General features: G+C 39.5%; 1 long non-coding RNA gene across 2 annotated transcripts in view; it reads right to left on the bottom strand.

Annotated features, from left to right (window-relative positions):
• Positions 1-232: 232 nt before the first annotated feature.
• Positions 233-21,324, bottom strand: part of LOC122203538 — a 51,530-nt gene continuing 30,438 nt past the window's right edge. For both annotated transcript variants that reach the window (XR_006195231.1, XR_006195230.1), the window contains exons 3-5: positions 7,031-7,163; positions 6,148-6,413; positions 233-317 (exon numbers count right to left, since the gene is read on the bottom strand). This is a non-coding gene — a long non-coding RNA (uncharacterized LOC122203538). The remainder of the gene's footprint in view (positions 318-6,147; positions 6,414-7,030; positions 7,164-21,324) is intronic.

The raw sequence follows: 21,324 nt of genomic DNA, 5'->3' as shown, positions 1-21,324 counted from the left end.
TTTGACTGTTAGGCCACTCTTGCATATCTTTGTGATGATATATTATCCTTTTCTTAAGTGTTGAATTCTCTTTGCTAATATTTTATGAAGAATTTTTGTACCTGTATTCATGGAGCTATTGAAGGAAAAGACACATGATATAAAAATATTTAAGTAACAACCCCCTGGATTATTAGAGTAGTAAAGGTAAGGGAACCCATTGTTTAAGAAATGCAAAAGTCTATACCTTTTATCTTGAATAGAGTTGGAGAGTTAAGGAGGGCTCCATATCTCTTTCGGCTTTGTCATTTACAGAAATGCAGATTTGTTTGAATCGCCTGAAAATAACCAGAAAGATCGCCATATTAGTTATACCAATGAGTATAAATAGGTTAAACTTCCTATGAAAAGATAAAGATTCCCAGACTGAATCAGAAGACAGCATCCATCTCCAACTCTATGGTATTAATAGGGACACCCTAAAATTAAGTGACAGAAAAGAGTAAAGGTAACATGATTAAGACAGTGTCTTTCTTTTCCTAGTTTTCTGAATTGTATTGAATGCCCTCTAGCATATACTGCTTTTTAAAAGATGTATTGGGAAAAAAAAAAAAAAAAAGATGTATTGGAGGAGTGCCTTGCTGGCTCCGTGGGTACAGCATGCAACCGCTGACCTGAATATTGTGAGTTCAAGCCCCACATAGGGTGTGGAGCCTACTAAAAAAAAAAAAAAAAAAAAAAAAGGTTCTTTTAGAACTATAGGGGTCGTTCTTTAAAAAAAATAAAGAATAGGGGTGCCTGGGTGGCCCAGTCAGTTAAGCATTTGACTTGGGCACAGGTCATGATCTCACAGTTCGTGGATTCAGACCCTGCATTGGGCTCTCTGCTGTCAGTGCTGAGCCTGCTTCAGTTCCTCTGTCTCCCTCTCTCTCTGCCCCTCCCTGGCTCACTCTCTCAGAAATAAATAAACATTAGGGGCATCTGGGAGGCTCAGTCTATTAAATGTCCCACTTCAGCTCAGGTCATGATCTCGCAGTTTGTGGATTTGAGTCCCAGGTCGCTCTCTGTGCTGACAGCTCTGAGTCTCGATCCTGCCCCTTCCCCCACTTACACTGTCTCTTTGTCTCTGTCTCTCTCAAAAATAAATATAAAAGACTTACTGGACTTATTGATATTGTTAAAAGATGACTTGAAGTATATAAAAAAATTTAAGAGTTCATTTGAGGAAAAATCAATTCAAATCTGTCAGTGCCAAACAAGAAGTATTTAGGGACGCTCCATCAGGAAGCTCAGGGAAAGAATTACATAGAGTGCAAAGGCAAAGAAAGGAAATCATTGATTGGTTATATCGGAAAGCCTACTTGACTGTGATTGGCTGTCCTTAGGTTTCAATTTTGTACCTTGAAGTATTTCCAGGATTAGGTTTTGGTTTGCTTGTGCAGGCCACAGGGCTTAAGAGCCACTTCAATCCGACGGCCTCCTTGTTTAACAATATAATGTTATAGTAACAAATTTTCTCCTTTTTTTAAAAATTTGTTTTTAATGTTTTATTTATTTTTGAGAGAGAGAATATGAGCAGGGGATGGACAGAAAGAGAGGAGGACAGAAGATCCGAACCAAGTAAGTGCTGAGAGCAGCAAGCCTGATGTGGGGCTCGAACTCACCAACTGCGAGATCATGACCTGAGCCAACATCAGACTCTCAACAGACTGAGCCACCCAGGGGCCCCTATAGTAACAAATTTTGTAACATTGGATGATCCTATAGTTTCTGATATAAACTGTAAGATGGCCAAATATTTATCAGGCAATCCTATGCAAAGAATAAATACATAAAGCAAGAAATATCATACCAATATCATGCAGCGTAGAGGTAAAAGCATAAGGCATTAACAAACAAATGACTGTTTTATTTTACTTTATTTTATATTTTGCCTATTTCTTTATCTTTGAAAAATAGAAACAACATGGACAGGGTTGGGAAGCAGAGATAATACAGAATATTATAAAGTTAAAAGTTTAGTTCTGCATTTGCTCTGGCCATGGACCCAGTTCTACTCCTGAAAGGAAGCCACTGTCGAATATGTTAATAAAGGTTATAGTTCATATTCCTTTGAACTGTGAATAAGATTGTGTCAAAATATATAATAACCAAAACAGAAATTAATAGATATAATATTGACATACAGGATATTTTAAAATATGTTTTCAGTCTTTCATAAATCACACAGGAAACAAATAAGGTAGATTATGGAGGCTACAATAATAAAATGAACAAAGTACCTTAATAGCTGCATTAAAAAAATTTTTTTTTAATGTCCATTTATTTTTGAGAGAAAGACAGAGTGCAAGTTGGGGAGGGGCAGGGAGAGAGAGACACACACACAGAATCCGAAGCAGCTCCAGGCTCTGAGCTGTCAGTACAGAGCCCAATGCAGGGCTCAAGCCCACAAACCGCGAGATCATGACCTGAGCTGAAGTTGGACGCTTGACAGACTGAGCCACCTGGGCCACCTGGGCACCCCAATAGCTGCATATTGAATGTTATACCTTTCACATGGATACCTTTCCAGTGTCAGTGGAATTTATTATCAGGCAAGAAAGAACCTATTGATAAAATTTAAGAGTGGAAAGTATATAGAGCACATTTTCAGAGCCCAATACTCTAACATAATTACTAATGAAATTTTAAATAATTTTTTTTTTAGAGTTTATTTTTAAGTAATCTTTACACCCAACATGAGGCTTGAACTCATAACCGTAAGATCAAGAGTTGCATGCTCTATCGACTGAGCCGGGCAGGTACCCCAAAATTCTAAATTCTAAATAACCAAAATACTTGGAATTTAAACTAGAAATGTATTTGAACATGAAGATCCATAATATGTAGGAACGACTATCCAGATTCTAGAATCAATTTCCCTTACGTGTTTTTTTCTTTCATAGACCTATATACACACACAGAAGATTATGAATTAAACCTTAGTTTTAATAATGATACAAAGAAAACATTGATTTTTATTTTGTGAAGAAAGGCATATAAATGTTGTTGTTGTTAACCCTAATGAAATTATAAAAAGTTGAATGAGCACACTACTTATGGGAAAAAGTAGCATTTTCTTAGAATGGATTCTTTTTCTTGTTGATTTTTACTACTGTGACCATTGAACTTAATGAAAGAAAACCAAAAGAAATGCACTTTGCTTATGCACATATACCAGATAATTTATCTCCTATAGAGAAATAAAAGTGATGTTCAGGAAAACCTACCAAGATGTGGCTGAATTAAATCATATTTTCCCAACATAAGAATACGATAATGACGTCATACTCCAGAATAAAGAAGTAGCACAGTTTTCTGTTTGACTTTGAGCAGATGCCTCTTGTCTACTGCTGGTCACATCAATTGTAGCTTCATCCACCATTTCAAATGGTGCCTGAGCGTCTGGTTGATGGACAGCCAATCAGATGAGGATTTCGTCTTTCTCCATAACAAAACCTGTTGCTGGAAGTCAGGTTTTCTTAGTTTACTAACTATTGTGTGTCTCTTAATCTTAAGCACTACCACAGAAACATCCTGCCCCTAGGACTTCATATCAATATGGCTATTGTTTTACTCTCCACTCACTGCTCAGCATTTTCATCTATAAGGGTTAATTCCAGAGTCTCCTGAACTGTAACTCTCACAAATGAAGCACCTGAAGAAATGGAGTCCTTACCATGAGTTACAGACTAGCGGGTGGAATGGTGGGGCCGGTCTGGATTTTCCTCCTTCCTTGTTTTCTGTGTATTTATGCTTTCTCCAATTTTTCCCATGATGGCCTAAGTACCTTTATTACACTTCCTGGGGTAGGTTTTGTTTAGTTCTTGTGTTCTAAGAACTGGTTAGTTATGTAACACGTTTTCTAGTTCATTTGTTTCGTTGCTATTCTTTCTTTGGAATATTCTTGTCATTCTTTAAACAACTTTTTTAGTTGTTTACTTATTGAAAAATTCTTCCTTTTCCTTGATAAGGAATGAAGGCATTGGAGGTCATGAAGTTTCCTCTTGGTATATTTTGCCTCATGTGTTTTGATCTGTATTATTACTATTTCCAATATTATCATTATTACTACTATTTTATTCTTTTCTACTGATCATCATAAAATTTCCAATCTGTTGAGCTTTGCTTTGCCCAGTCACTTTTATTGCTAATTATCTTTTTTATTACATTTTTTAAATTACATTTCTGTCAAAAGAAAAAAGCAGGCCATACTCTCTTCTTTGGGGATATTTTTGAGGTGTTCTTTGTGCAATATTTACAGTAAACCACAGTAATAATTTCTTAATGTTTTCAAAGAAAATGTGTTTGAAAATGTACCCAGGGGCGCCTGGGTGGCTCAGTCGGTTAAGCGTCCGACTTGGGCTCAGGTCATGATCTCACAGTTCGTGGGTTCAAGCCCCGCATCGGGCTCTGTGCTGACCGCTCAGAGCCTGGAGCCTGTTTCAGATTCTGTGTCTCCTTCTCTCTGTGACCCTCCCCCGTTCATGCTCTGTCTCTCTCTGTCTCAAAAATACACTTGATCTTAGCCAAAAGGCCGAGAAGCGATGTCTCAAAAATAAATAAACGTTAAAAAAAAAAAAAAAAAAAAAAAAAGAAAATGTACCCAGGTTTATAAACTGTTCTAAATTTTCTCTATTTGATGTTTTTCATATTTCAACAATAATGTATAAATGTTTGCTATATGAAGTATGACAATATACTAAAGATGTATAAATGCAAAGTTTATCATCTCCTTACCCCTTTCCCTAAACTCTTGTTAAGAGCAAGAAAAGTTTCTTCTATTTTTTCATAATCTTTTTTTTAAATGTTTATTTATATATTTTGAGAGAGAGCGCGTGTGCGTGCATGAGTCGGGGAGGGATGGAAAGAGAGGGAGAGAGAGAATCCCAAGTAGGCCACACAGTGTCAGTGCAGATCTCGACACGGGGCTCTTGATGTCACAAACCACGAGACTGTGACCTGAGCTGAAACCAAGAGTCAGATGCTTAACTGACTAAGCCACCCAGGTGCCCCTCGTAGTCTTTAACACATACCTATTTAACCTTTTAATCATTATTTTATCCTCTTTTATCTTAGTTTTTCTTAATACTATCTGAGAAAAGGGTGTTAATTGTTCAGTTTTTATATTTTTGTTGCTTCTTATTCTACCTCTTGAAGTTTGTGCTTCATATATTTTGATGCTTTATGTGTTGTATAAAGTTCCATGATGTTTACTTATTCATTGCGCATAAATATCTTTAATTATTATTAAGTGAACCTCTTTGTCTTACGTATTTCTTTTTGCCTTAAATTAAACATCTCGCTATTACTTTCTTTTTCTTGAATTGGCTGACTACACTTTTGCCTTCTTTCATTTTTAGTCTTTCTGACATCTTTTATTTTCAGTGTACAGATGGTTGGGTTTTGTATTTTCACCTAATCAGTCTTTATACATATAAATTGATTTTTAAAATATTTTTATATTATACTTATTTATATTTATTATATATAATAATATAAATTGATAAAATTTTTAAAAGGAAGAAACTATTTTGTTCTATTTCTTTCCTTTATTTTTATGCATTAAATATAACTTTCTAACTAGGTTTCTTAAAAATAATAAGGAAGTAGGGGCGCCTGCGTGGCTCAGTGAGTTAAGCATCCGACTTCAGCTCAGGTCATGATCCCACAGTCTGTGAATTCGAGCCCCGCGTCAGGCTCTGTGCAGACAGACAGCTCAGAGCCTAGAGCCTGCTTCAGATTCTGTGTCACCCCCACCCCCCGCCCTCTGCCACTCCCCGACTAGTGCTCTGTCTCTCTCAACAATAAAATAAAGACATTTAAAAAATTAAAAAATAATAATCATAAGGAAGTAGACTTACATGGCAAAAGAAAAAAAAGGAAAAACAAAGAAGAGTGTATAATAAAAAATATAAACTACTTTCTGAATTTTTCCTACCCGTAGTCCCACTTTCCAGAAATAACTTAAGATTTTCTGGGTTTGTTTTTCTGGAGGTTATAATTAACACTTTAAAGTATATTGCTGTCTTGATTCCTTCCATATCTTTTAAGTCTCCTTCCCTTTTCAGCTCTCAATATGTATTCATTATAGTATTCTCTTTCATTATCAGTATTTTCAACACTTACATACGGTTGTACAATTTCCAGTGATTCTGTGGGTTGACTGGGCTCTGCTGGGTCAGGCTTCTGCTCTGTGAGAGGTGAGCTGACTCGGATTCTTCTGAGCTTTCCCGAGGGCTATGTCATTCAGATGGCTCACTCTCGGGCACTTGCTGGGGGCTGGAAGTTTAGCTGGGTCTGTTGACTGTAGCACCTTCAGGTGGCCTTCCCACGTGGCCTGTGCTTTTTACAGAGCGGTTTCTGGGTTCGGAGAGGTAGCTGGGTTCCAAGAGCTCCAAGAGGAAAGGAAATAGAAGCTGCCAGTCCCCTCAAAGGCTAGACCTGGCCTGATGTCACCCCCTCTCCAAGTGTGCTGGATGTTTTTTTAATTAAAACAAATTTTTTAATGTTTATTTTACATTTGAAAGAGAGAGAGACAGAGTGCAAGCAGAGGAGGGGCAGAAAGAGAGGGAGACACAGAATCTGAAGCAAGTTCCAGGCTCTGAGCTGTCAGCACAGAGTCCGACACGGGCCCTGAACCCAGGAACTTGAGATCACGACCTGAGCCGAAGTCTGACGCTCAACCTAGTCACCCAGGCACCCCTTTAGTTTTTTTTTTAATGTTTATTTATTTTGGGGAGAGAGAGAGAGAACAGGGTTGGGGCAGAGAGAGAGGGAGACAGAAGATCTGAAGCAGGCTCTGCACTGTCAGCACAGTCCCCAGTGTGGGGCTCAAACCCATGAACCATGAGATTGTGACCTGAGCAGAAGGCGGTTGCTTAATTGACTGGGCCACCCAGGTGTCCCCACTGTGCTAGATTTCTTGTCTCTGAGCATAGAGCCTCTCCAGATGCTTCCCCAGGGAAAAATCTCTCTTACTTCTGATATTTGGGGTTGTGGTATTACTTACTTTTTTTTGTCCCTGCAAACTCTTCTGTCTTCCATGAATACTTCCAACTTTGTGGTCTATGCTCTTTCTCCACTTTCCAGCACTCTTGCCATTGAATTGTCTTTCGGCTTCTTTTCCACCTTCTCAGAGGATCCTGGGGAGGAAGGGGAACATGTCTGTTTAGTCTATCACTGTGAACCAGCTACAAATGTTTTGCTTTTAGTTGGCATATTCTGTAATTTTTTTTTTATCTCCATCTATTATTGCCAAATTATTCTTATATTTTCATTGTGTAAAATAATAAAAACAGGGGCACCTGACTAATTCCATCAGAAGAGTGTGCGACTCTTGATCTCGAGGTCATGAATTTGAGCCCCACATTGGTGTAGAGATTACTTAAATAAATATTTTTAAAAATAATAAAATAAAATAATAAAAACATATTTCTTTCAGAAGCCATAATCACAATATTCAGGAGCAATGGGTACCACAGTTTTAAATTATTTAATTCTGTTTAGTAGACTACAGTATTTATTGCTAATCTATCTCCATTGTAGCTTCTTAACTTATAAATTCTAAATTTGATTATTCTCTCAGATAGCAGGGTTATTTTTAAGTAGATTTTTCAGAAACATTTTATTAATACTAAAATTTACAAAGCTCTTACATATTTAAGATTGTGTTTCTCAAGGCTTTACATTTGGAAGATATCCTGGCTAGGCTAAGAATTCTGTATCATATTTTTTTCTTTGCAACACTGCTCCATTACCTTGTTTCTAGTGTCTCTGTGGATAGACATCCAAGGCTTGCCTGATATATATTATTTTTCTTTAAAGGTGACAAGTCATTCCTGGATGCTTGTAACACTTTTTTCATACTTGAAATTCATCAGGAGATGTCTTGACCTTGATCACTTTTTGATCTTGTCTTGATCTTATCACTGTTTTCTTGATGTTTTCTTTTTTAATGCTCATTTATTTTTGAGAGAGAGGGCGCACACGTGCGCAAATGTGGGCAAGCAGGAGAGGGGCAGAGAGAGAAAGACAGAAGATCCAAAGCGGGCTCTGCATTGACAGCAGTGAGCCCAATGTGGGGCTCCAACTCATGGACCATGAGATCATGACTTGAGCAGAAGTCCGACACTCAACTGACCGAGCCACTCAGCCACTCCTTGATGTCTTGTTTTAACCTGAAGATTTAGGTTTCTTCTTTCAGGAGAATCTTCTTTTATCAACTGTGAATATATATATATATATTGGTTCTCTTCCCTAGGAACACTTATTATGTGTGTCTTGAATCTTCCTCTTTCTTTTCATATCTATAATTCAGATGTTAGCTAAGGCCTCTTGGCCCTTTGTCAACTTCAGGACCTATAAAAGATCAAAGACTTCACAATATCAACTAAATCCTGTATCTTTCTTTCTCCATATGTCATAGATACAAAACTATGAGCATACAAAACTACATACCCTTTTTAAAAAAATTTTTTTTAAATTTCTCCCAGAAATGGACTGACGTTGATATTTAATGACCTTTCATTGAATCTGGTTAAAATTTGAAAAGCTCTAAGGAGGGGTTCCTATCACAGGACTGGATCATCTTCTTCTCTCATTATTCTTTTTCCACTTCTTCTCCTCATCCCCTCCTTCCTTGTATTTGTGCACAGTAACTTCCCTCTTTCTTTAATAAGACATTTTTACCAACTTACCAAGCCTGGAGCCAGAAGTGGGTGGAGGTGGGGACGTTAGCACTCATTTCCTACTCTTAGGATCCACTCTCCCAAACAAAGGGTTTAGTCACAGCTGCATTCAGGTGTTTAAATGATGTCATCAAGATTATATTTCCCACTTTTCCTCTCAGGTTATGTTTGTCTCTGCTTTTTTTTTTTCTCTCTCTGTTCCCCTATGTGACCTAATTCTCTTCTGATACAAATAAATGCATTCTATGTAGAAAATATGACTCCTGGTAGTACCAATCATATGTATAACCATATAATTCATGGTATAAAAATGAGAGACTCCCTCTCTTTCCCAATATTTCATATATCAAATCCCTTGAAATAAATAAGATTGGATTTGCTTGGGTCAGTGCCCAATCTCATTGTGTTAACATGGCTGGGGAGTCGTGATTGGATGGAATGCCTACCCCCATCATCATTCCCATGGGAATCCTATGGGCTCTGGGAAGACCAGCTCCCTGGAGTAGCGAGTGTTGTTGCTCTGAGAAGACAAAAACAACAGGTGTTTACATACCTCACACTCTTTGATATGGAAATGTTCCCTCTCCCTCCCTGGCTCATCCTTCCTTGAGTGAAGGGTTACTTCCAGGACCTTGGGGAAACTTTTCACCTAATATCAATATTGGTATCCTATTAAAGATTTGGGGAACTAGCCTGGCTTGTGTTTTCATCTCTTTTGTGATTGTTTTTTGTCTTCTCAGCAGATTTCGGGGGGAGAAGTTACAGTAGGAAGTTACTTTTATGAAAGGTCTTTTGTTTGTAGCTTGTGAAATCTGGTAGAAACTACAGAGCAAATGAGAATGAAAAGGAATAGGGAATAGACTGAAGGAAAAAAAAATGACCTAATAAACCCCAGCCTCTCAGAGTGAAACGAATTGTAGCAGTGATTCCTCATGCAAGGGGCTCAGTGAGTTACACTGAGGCAAGTCATGGCAGGGTGATTAAATCAGTAAAAATGCTCAGTCAACTGGGTATCTGAGTGGTACTGGAGTCCAAGAAAAATCTTGCTTTGAAGCTATTTGCTAAAGGCAATACGCGTTCACTGAACACTTAAGATTTGTCAGGCGCTGTGCTAAGTACCGACTATAAACATGTCATTAAAACAGGCTATGTTTTAAGAACTTAAAATCTAGCTATTGTGTTGTATAAACTCTTTACTTCCTCCATATAGTTTATTCTTTATTATAAGTGATGATTTTAGAAGATGCTACTGTATTTATTTCCTTTCTAAAAGATACTTTTATGCTTAGTAATAGCTACCATTTGGTGAGGTCCGGTTCTGTCATATACCCTCTATACACACTATCTCTAATCCTCCCCCAAAGCCTATGAGCTAAGTGTCATTATCTCCATTTACAGGTGAGAACAGTGAGGTTTGAAGGAGTTAAGGAAATTCCTCAAGGTCAAGAGGCTGAACCAGGTTTGAAACTCAAATCTCCAGGCTCTCTGTCTCCCACTGTGTTTTCTCCCTCATCACTTCTCTCTCTGCATGTTCTCACCTTTACCTCCCTCAGGTAACTGCTTCCTGCTCTCATGGCTTCTCAGTTTGACCCAGCTGTCCTCTCCCACTGGCCCATACCATTGCCTCTGGCCTGCACTTGGCTCGATGTCCACCTGGTTCTGTCAGTTGTGACTGGTACAGGGGGGTTCATGGGTTCAGATGAGGACGGTTAAGTTTGGCCCTCAGAGGCAGAAGTCTCCTTAGAAGAGGATCCCACACTAGTGAAGATGACTGGCATTAAGCACAGTGAAGTGTAGTAGGACGTGCCCTAAAATGTGCCACTTGGCATAAGGATTATCTTGAGCTGAGCACCACTGAGAACAAAGAGATACACGAAAAGCTCTCTGCTTTCCCCCCATTTGCCAAAAAGCAAGGCATCAGTTTGTAAAGGTGCTCCCCTCCTTCCCATCTCTACCAGAGAGGAGAGAAATTAACCCCCAGAGACAACCCTAGGCCCTTATCAGCCTGGAGATGATGCCAGAGGAATCTACATAACAAACTTTACTAACTAGCCTTTATCTTCCTTAGTTTCCCGATTTATTTGCTTTCTTGCAATTTGCCACCACTAGGAGCTCAGAGTCATTTTCTTTTGTCTTGTCACATTTCCACAAAATTATTCTACAGAATTATTATTAAGATGTTACATAAGGGGGCGCCTGGGTGGCTCAGTTGGTTGGGCATCCTACTTTGGCTCAGGTCACGATCTCACAGTTAGTGGGTTCAAGCCCTGCATCGGGCTCTGTGCTGACAACTCGGAGCCTGGAGCCTGTTTCGGATTCTATGTCTCCCTCTCTCTCTGTTCCTCCCCCACTCGCACCCTGTCTCCCCCTGTCTCAAAAATAAACATTAAAAAAAATTAAAAAAAAAAAGATGCTACATAGGGGCGCGTGGGTGTCTCAGCTGGTTAGGAATCAAACTCTTGATTTCAGCTCAAGTCGTGATCTCATGGTTTGTGGGTTCGAGCCCCATGTCAGGCTCCTTACTGAAAGCGCAGAGCCTGCCTGGGGTTCTCTCTCTCTGCCCCACCCCCATTCTCTCTCAAAAATGAATAAATATTTTTTAAAATGCTAAATAGGGGCACCTGGGTGGCTCAGTCAGTTAAGCCTCTGACTTCCGCTCAGGTGATGATCTCACAGTTCGTGGGTTCGAGCCCCGCATCCAGCTCTGTGCTGACAGCTCAGAGCCTGGAGCCTGTTTCGGACTCTGTGTCTCCCTCTCTCTCTGCCCTTCCGCCATTTTCACTCTGTCTCTCTCTGTCTCTTAAAAATAAATAAACATTAAAAAATTTTTTTTTAAATGCTAAATAAATTCTCTTTGAGTTACTCATCACAGAGTACTCCCACGTGTACAATGCACACGTTAGTAAACCTCCATTTTTCTCTTGTTAATCAATTTGTCAGTCTGATTTGCAGGGCCCAGCCACTAAAACTAAGATGGATAGGGGAAAAATATTTTTCTTCCCTACAGCAGGCCTACCTGAATGGCACACTTTTATTAATTTATCAATTAATATGACTTTTTAAAATTTTGTGTCATAGTTAGCAGGGGACTTGCCCGGAGTCATCCCACACAGATAAAAGAGCTAGCCAACATCTGAATTAAATGCAATATTGAAAAGTGACAGTCCAAATGTCAAAAAAAAATAACAGTTAAAGAATCATAGTACATAAGTTCTCATATTATATAATCATCAAGAGTTATGTTTCCAAAAAAATTTAATTTCATGGGGGAATGCTCAAAATACACTAAGTTTAAAGAAAAGCAGGATAAAATTTCTAAATACACCACATATTGTATGAACATAATGTGCATTTTAAAAAGGGAGGTATAAAGTTAAAACTAAAGACAAGAAGAAAGGAAGGGGGTGGGGGGGGTGTAGTCCTGGAAAATGCCAATCAAAGGAGTTCTAGAAACAGGAAAGGAAGGCAAGGAAGCATATGCTTCTCAGCATCAGTGTTGTGAAAGAGGGTTCCAGATGATCCCAGAGCAGACAAACACATCGCAGGTTCTTGCATTCTGTTAAAAATACTGAGTCACAGGTTAGTTCCCTTTGTTGGCATTGCACACGGCTGATTTACGATTCTGAAGCTCACCAGGTACTTTGGCACAGGGAAGGTGATGCTCTCGCGAGTACGTGTGTCTCTTTGAGAACATGCCCCTGGCTCGCTAGAATACTAGACTGGCTGTCTGGGTTACAAAGCAGCCCCTGTTAGGATAAAGTGAGACAGTTACCTCATTCACCTCCAAGTTCACCAGGGAAGCTCTCAAACTCCAGAGCAGGGAAAGCAAAACCCTAAACCGTGGTCACCTTGCCGCAGCGAAAAGAAACCAAACAGGTTCCACCTGAAACTGCCTACCAACCTTGCCCATTTCCTCACCCCAGAGAGTCTGGAGGTCATTCAACTAAGGGACCAGCTTTTTGTATTTGTAAATGACATTTGGCCCAGAGTAAATGCTCTTGTCCTGGGATCTCATACGGAGTATAGGCTGGCTCCAAGACACAACGCTCTACTGTTCGTCCCTGACAGGCACACCCACATACATTTTGAGGTTACAGAGGTAGATTTTTGTGGATAAGGAACGAATAAATTCCATAAACACACAAACCGGGAAAGCATTGGTCAGATGGAACCAAGGAAGAAAGTCTAGGAAGAAAAGCTGACCACCAGCTGGATATGAGTCAACAAAACAACAGAGAACACACATACATGCGCACACACATACATACACAGCATTTGAGAATATTCAATGAAAGCTTTGTTTCTAAGACAATTCTACTTCTTTCTCAGCCCTGTCTCTGGAGACACAAGCAGAATACTGTTACAAAGAGAGCCACAGTGACAGCATGATATCTGGTGCACAAATGAGGAGAGAGTGAATAAAAACTGAGACGTTTTATAGCTGTCCAACAGTAATCGATAGATGTACAACGGCTTACGCTGAAGGACCTTGCAAGGTAGAATGAGAAGGGAAGGATTATTGGGGTTAGTTCACATCATTCACTAGCAGACACATAAAGTACAATCATAGGGGTGCCAGCCTGGTTCAGTCAGTAGAGCATGTGACTCTTGATCTTGGGGTTGTGAGTTCAAGCCCCACACTGGGTATTGAGCTTACTTAAAACAACAATAATAAATAAATAAAATACAATCATCACACTCAAAGGTTTCAGTTAAGCATTCTGACCTTAAGTAGTAAAGTCTCCTCAGGGGTGCCTGGGTGGCTCAGTCAGTTAAGCATCTGACTTCGGCTCAGGTTATGATCTCATGGTTCGCGGGTTGGAGCCCCGCATCGGGCTCTGTGCTGACCGCTCAGAGCCTGGAGCCTGCTTCGGATTCTGTATCTCCCTCTCTCTCCCTTCCCTGCTCGTACTCTCTCTCTCTCTCTCTCTCAAAAATAAGTAAACATTAAAAAAAAGAAAAGTCTCAAATCTGGGGCAAACCATCATTAAACTCTTCAGATATAACAGTGGTTAACATTTGTTGTGTTATGCCATTTCTCATGTAAACTTCTACAGGCCTTACACGTATTAGCTTAATCCTCACAGAAATACTATGAAATGGAGCTGTAATGGCACTTTTTTTTTTTTTTTTTTTACAAATGAGGAAATAGAGGCAAAGAAAATTTCAGTATCTCCATCGAAGACTTGCTGATAGTGGAAGGTTTTGCACCCAGGAGACTGGAGCTCCAATTTTTATGCTCAGTGCTCACCTACAGAGCTCACTCCTTGGGCTTCCTTTTGGAGTTTAATTATTATTGTATCTCATTTAAAGAATTGTTTAATTGTTATTTTATGTTTAATACCTCCATACACTGGGACCCTGGCATAATCACTTTGGATATTATATATGACTGTGTTCAAAGGTGTCTCTTTCTTCCTTCCAGCTTCCAACCAGCTTCCAGAAACATCCCAGAATCCACAAAAACTACTTTCCACAGGACAACTGCTCATCCTAAGAATCTCTTAGGATAGATTGAGATTTAGTAATCATAACAGTGTGCATTTGCATACAATTTTATAAGTGCTTACTTTCTTATATTCTCACTTCCTGCAAAACCCTGAAAGCATATCGGAGGCTAGTATTTTCCTCCCCATTCGAAAGGTGGCGATTACAAAAGTTCTGAGAGTTCAGGTGACCTATCCGAGGACACACAGCTAACACACGACTGAACCAGGACTGGAATCCATTTTCAGTGAGTGGTCCCACTGATGGAAGCTCCGGAGGCCAGGGAAAGTCCCTATTCTTTGGAACCTCTCACGTCACTAACACGGTAGTACCTAACCCATAATAGATCTTCAGTAGGTAGTGTTGACACATATTGGTAGCAGGAAGAATTTTAAAGTGCTGATGTAAAACTGGAGCAGTGTCTGCATTCTGCACAAAAGCTTGAAAGAGACCTTTATTTTGTTCCAGGAGGGACCTTTCATGAGTCCTTTCTGTCCATTGTTCTCAGGGAGAGCTAGCAGTTGAGTAATCCCAATGCTTGTGGTTCAGACTGGGATGGGTTGGTAGGTGCTGTTTGAGAATGCAATGCTGTTATTAATGTGCCTTTCAAGGATGTAAGAGAAGGGCGGGGGGTCTTCATTTGGAGAACAGCTTTTTTTTTCTTTTTTTTCTTTTTTTTCTTTCTTTCTTTCTTTTTTTTTTTTTTTTTTTTTTTTTTTTAATTATTAGATTTGTTTCCTTTACCTGAAGGTGGTGGAGGTGGGGCAACTGAAAAGGAGGAAGTGGACTCAGACAACACAGAGGTGGGCTGGGGGTGGGGGTCTGGGAGGGGGGCGGATACAGAACAGATGGCCCAAGGAAACCCCAACTGAAGGGTGTGGCCAATGGATGCTACTGACAGTAATAGGTAATCCAGGCTTCAGTTTCCCTTTTCTGTAAAATAGTTCCTTTGTGTTATTTTCAAGCCTTGATAAAGTTTGTTTAACATGGCCGCCTTGCTCTACATCCTTTGAGAAATATGAGAAAGGGCTCTGCACGTGGAGTAAGAGGGGAAGAGATCAGATCAGAGAGAGGGGCAAGTTGTGGAGAAATGTTTGTGAAATGGGAGCGATGAATGACAAAGAAGCCCAGAGGGTGGTGGGAGGGAGGTGAGAAGTGATGACCAGAGTGGAATGTGGAAAGGATAAGCAACCCTCACCCACCCCAAGGATACTCAGAAATAGCTGGGGAGGAAAGTGGACTTGCCTACAAGCAGGCTAGGAGCTTCAGGCCGAGCATGTACGTTTTAAATAGAAATGTTCGCACTCCTCAGTTGAAAAGCTGGAGGGCCTGGGGAGGAGTCGGGTTACTTTTGCTAAACGGATGAACTTCCATATGTCTGGAATCTTAGAAGAACAACTTGGATAACCAGAAAATGATATTGCCTCACACTAAAACTGTCACTCTGGAAGAAGGGGGTTGGTGATCGATAGTAAGTTAAGGGAAATGAAACCACAGAAGTAACAGAACTGCAGCATGAGCAAAATGATTTATGCAAGGCACATGTAAATGTGTGCCCTTTTGCAACTATGACTTTGTCCCTCTTGATAATTTTAGACACCTGAAAGGGGCCCTGTGCTATAGTCTAGAGAGATCATTGTTCCAGCCAGGGGAATTCAAATTCCGTAGACATTCCCTTTTATAAAGAATACAGTAGGTACCTTAATCATCAAAATCATCCTTTATTTATTTGCATTTGTGAAATACCCCTGTCTTAATCTTTGGTATAATCTACTATCTATGCAGGGGCACCTGGGTGGCTCAGTCAGTTGAGCATCCAACTTGGGCTCAGGTCCTGATCTTGCGGTTTTTGAGTTCCAGTCCCACATCGGGTTCGCTGTGGTCAGCACAAAGCCCATGCAAAGCCCACACAAAGCCTGCTTTGGATCCTCTGTCCCCCTCTTTCTGCCCTTCCCCTGCTTGTGCTCCCTCTCTCTCTCTCTCTCTCTCAAAAAATCTACTGTTTATTCAAAGAAATAAAACATTAGTACACAGCACGTACATCTAGTGTCAATGAGCAGCTAGAAGTTTCTGGAAGAACCATCAGCAATGAAACAATAAAACTTTAAATATTTAAGTGATAATAATTAGACTTGGCATTGAGATGAGCTCCACACTTATTTTAGTCATGCTTCAGAGTCTACAAAAAGGGCAGTATACTGAAGGTAATCTTTACATTCTAAAAGACCTAGTTGTCATCACAATGCATTGTTTAAATACCCTGAAATCACTTTTGCCGAGACTCTTTTGGAGGAATTAATGTAGTTCAATTACTTCTAATGTGATAACAATAACTCCTGGGTATATTTTAACGTGTGAAAAATTTAACACAAATAAAAATTATCCATTGAAATGAAATATTTCAATAATATGATTCTAATACAGATTTAACACTTACAAATCAGGTTTCTTTCAGTAATAATTTTACCATATTTTTAGAATATTGTGTAAGCTAATTTTATGTTAGAATTTTTAGCTAATGTAGGGGAGCAAAATCACCACCCTGCAATATGTCTCTTTGGCAGATGGATTATTTTAGGCTGATATTTAAAAAACCAAACAAAAAAACATAAGGCTCAGTAAGAACCCTTGATCTTCCCCCTAACTGCCTGAAAGAATTTAGTTAGAGGACCTGCTTCTGGAAAGGAGCTATTGTAATGGATAACTACAGTGTATATAAAGTAGGTATGGTAGACAAGGAGAAGCTTAGCAAAGTCTGTTAAAATTCCTTTCTATGCCCAACTATTCCTGTGTGACCCAGCCAACATTTGTTTATCAAATATTTACTCTTTTTTATCTTCCTGTGAATTGTCTTCCCTTTGAGGTCCCACACCCCTACCTTTTTGTCCTTAGCTCTGGAAGTCATAGAAGCCTCCATTGTCTAACTGCTTGTGGGCCTTATATTCTTATAGAGCCTCTGTACATAAGAAATCAAATTTTATTTGCTACTGTTAACCTGTCTCATGTCAACTTAATTTTTAGACCAGCCAAAAGAACTTTGAAGGGTAATGGAAAACTTTTCTTCCTCAACACTAATACTACCTTTGTTCATGAGCAAATGGTTGAAATAGAGACTTTATAGAGGAGAAAACCCAACTTATATAATGTTATGGGTTGAACTGTGTCACCCCAAAAAGATATGTTGAAATCTTAACGCCCTGGACCTCAGAATGTGACCTTTGGAAATTAAAAATATAATTAGTTGGATTATTACTTGGCAATCAATAAGAATGAAATCTTGCCATCTGCAACAACATGGATGGAACTAGAGTATATTCTGCTAAGTGAAATAAGTCAGTCAGAGAAAGACAGATATCATATGATTTCACTCATATATGGAATTTAGGAAACACAACAGATGAACATAGAGGAAAGGAAGGAAAAATAAGATAAAAACAGCAAGAGAGGCAAACCGTAAGAGACTCTTAAGTACAGAGAACAAACAGGGTTGTTGGTGGGGTGTTGGGTTGGGGGATGGACTAAATGGGTGATGGGCATTAAGGAGGGCACTTGTTGGGATAAGCACTGAGTGTCTATGTAAGTGATGAATCACTAAATTCTACTCCTGACACCATTATTACACTGTATGTTAACTAACTGGGATTAAAATAAAATAAAATAAAATAAAATAAAATAAGTAAATTATTTTTTTAAATTTTTTTAACTTTTTTTTTTTTTTTTTTTTTTTGAGACAGAGAGAGACAGAGCATGAACGGGGGAGGGGCAGAGAGAGAGGGAGACACAGAATCGGAAGCAGGCTCCAGGCTGTGAGCCATCAGCCCAGAGCCCGACGCGGGGCTCGGGCTCACAGACTGCGAAATCATGACCTGCGTCGAAGTCAGACACTTAACCGACTGAGCCACCCAGGCGCCCCATAAATTATGAAATAAATACCTAAGATGAGGTCATACTTGAGCTGGGGATCAGGGGGTCAGGGGAGGGGGGTGGGGAGTACTGGATCAATTCTGACTGACATCCTTATAAGAAGATGACCATTTGAAGACACACACAGGGAGAATGCCATGTGACCACAGAAGAAAAAAAGCAGAGTGATGAGCAGCTATATACCAAGGAACACCATGGATTGCCTACGACCCCGGAAGCTAAGAGAAAAGCATGGGACGGATTCTCTCCAAGAGCCTTTGAGAGAGCACAACCCTGCCAACACCTTGTATTTCTGAATTCTAGCCTCCAAAACTGTAAGAGAATGACTTTCTGTTGTTTTAAGACACCCATCTGTGGCACTTTGTTACAAAGGTCCTAGGAAATGAATACAGATTGGAATGGTTGCCCTCACCTATGTTACAGAATGATGAAGTGCAAAGGGCACAGACTTTGGGGTTCAGCAAAAGTAGACATGAACCCTGACCCAACCAATTCTTTCCTGTGTGACTTCATGTAAGGTAATTACTTTAGTCTGTTTCTTTAACAATAGAAATAAGATCCTCACAAGATTGAGAGCAATTATCATGAAACATATGAAAGTTACAAAGCACATAGTAGGCTCTCAAGAAAGGCTGATTTGCAGCCTTTACATATGAGTTCATTTAAGTGGTCCATTAATATTCATCATTTTGATATTACTGTTTACATGTTCTTTCCATTATATCTGCTGACATGGGCTTTTTCTTACGTTTATTTGACGTGTTTATGAAAGTTAAGAGCTCTTTTCTTTCTTTTCAATGTAATTATTGAAAAAAATACTGAATTTCAATTGAATAGTGAAAAATTATTTTAACACACACACACACACACACACACACACACACACACACACACGTTTTAGAACTGTAAATTTCTAGTGACCTGGATGTTCAGCCACACTTTTGGCAGTAATGGTTAAAAAAAATTTTTTTTTTCATAACTAATGGAAAATAGGCAGTAGAAACTCTAGTTCCCTGATTGTAATTTGAAGAAAATTCAGGAAAGTGAGTGGGTGAAAATTCCCAGACAAATACAGTTTGTTCATTTAATTTTATCTTGACCGTGCTGAAAAAAGTGTTTTTTTGAGAAATAGTAAGATGATGTTCTTTCACAGAATACTGAAACGTGAATTATCCAATCTAATGACCTGGTTTCAAAGTCTGAATTATTTATTAGTCTTATTAAAAGGGGATAAAACTTCTGCTTCAAGATGGAGGAATGACATATTTATGTGATCTTTTTCTTAAGGCCTCATTAAAATGACAATAAAGAAATAAAGAGGTATAATTGAGGAGCAATCAAGAGATGAGGAAAGGGCCACCGGTGATCTAAATCTTTCAATAAATTTCTGGAAGACAAAGAAGAAAGTTGTAACCAGAGAAACACAGTGAAGGTAATTCCAGCCTGAAGGATGCATGGAGAGGCCATACCTGAGAAGGAAGCCAATCTGCCTACCAATCCCAACATGCAAGGACTCAGAAAATTCACTTCCCACATCTTTTCTTAGGAAGTTACTTGGCAATATGCCTCTGCAAGACAAAGGAATAAGCCAAGGAAAAGCACTGGCATGCAGGAAATGGTGGTTTCCAATGAGGAAAGCAATTAAGGGAAGTCTCAGGGTGACAGCTGGGTAGCAGACCTGGCCAGTAAGCAAGAGGCTAGGAGGAAATTATCTGGGGAAAAAGGGAAGGGGCTGAGTGTCTCATACTAACTTTGTGATTTTAGGCTAATACAAAGATGCCAACAATGCAAAAATAAAAAGAAAGAAAAACAATTAGAAAGCCACATTATTCATGTGGATGGTTTGGCTCCAAACTATAGAAAAACCAATGTGGCTTAAAGAAGAAGGAATTTTTTATCTGACATAACAGGGGCACTGTAGGCAGGGAAGTTTCAGGCTGACTGGTTAACCCAGTGGTTCTGGGTCTTCATCAAGCACATATGTTCTTTCCATCTTTCCCTCTGCCAGCTTTACTTTGTAAGCTTTATTCAAAAGCTGGCTCTTCTCTCAGTAGCAAGATGCCCACTGCTCTTTTTTAAGGTTCACACCAACATGATAGAACCCCAGAGAAGATGCCATGTCTCTCCTGGAGAGAAGAAAACTTTCCCAGAAGTCCTCACCTGACATCTTTTCTTGTCTCAATTGGCCAAAAGTGTGTCATGTGTACCTTGAAACAATTGCTGGAAAGGAGAATGGAACCACTACTGGAGAGATTAATTGCTACTTGATATTCATTCTCTTCTTCTTCCCTTTCTATAATAGAACTCCCTTGAATTTTATCTGGATACATAATCACCAAAGTAGGAGCCACCTTTCCCAGCCTCCCTTGTTCCTACGTGTAGCCATGTGACTAAGTTCTGGCCAATAGGATGTGATTGGAGACGTGTGGGCAATTTCTAGATTATTCCTTTAAAAAAGAGTTATAATCGGGGGGTGAGGCGTGACTGGCTAGCTCAGTCAGTACAGGATGTGACTCTAGATCTCAGGGTCATGAGTTCAAGCCCCAAGTTGGGCATGGAGCCTACTTAAAAGGAAAAAAAAAAGAAAACAAGTTGTATGGAGGTGACTAGCTGGCTCAGTCGGTAGAGCATGCAACTTGATCTCAGGGTTGTGAGTTCAAGCCTCACATTTGGTATGGAGATCACTTAAAAATAAAATCTTTAAAAAAAAAAAAAGTTGTATGCTCTCCACTGCCTCATGCTTTCCCTTCAGCAAGCACAAAGGTTTAGTGGTAGCGAGTCAGCTTCAAACATGAAGATGAGGGCAATTCCTAAGGAGATGACAGCAACAGACAGAAGGAACCTGGCACCAAGGTGTTCTCATGAAGCTAAGCTTACACTCCTACTAGTTTAGAATTTTATGTGATAAAGAAATGAACTTCTGTCCATTAATTCTGATCACTATTAAACAGCCAGAGCAATATCCTAATTAATGCAATGACCATGCTTCACTTAGACCAGTGAGTCTCAAAGTAAGGTCCCCATACTAGCAGAATTAGCATCACCTAGAACTTTGCTGGAAATTCAAATCCTTGGGCCACACCCCAGATCTACTGAGTCAGAATATCTGTGAATGTAGCTCAGCAGGCTGTGCTTTACCAAGCCTTCCAGGTCATTCTGATGCCTATTCAAGTTTGAGAAACACTGAATAGCTCACGTGGGATCC

The sequence above is a fragment of the Panthera leo genome, chromosome D3, assembly GCF_018350215.1.
Source record: "Panthera leo isolate Ple1 chromosome D3, P.leo_Ple1_pat1.1, whole genome shotgun sequence".
NCBI classification, from domain to species: domain Eukaryota; kingdom Metazoa; phylum Chordata; class Mammalia; order Carnivora; family Felidae; genus Panthera; species Panthera leo.
Note: the sequence above shows the minus strand (reverse complement) of the source record. Positions and strands in the feature narration are given on the sequence as shown.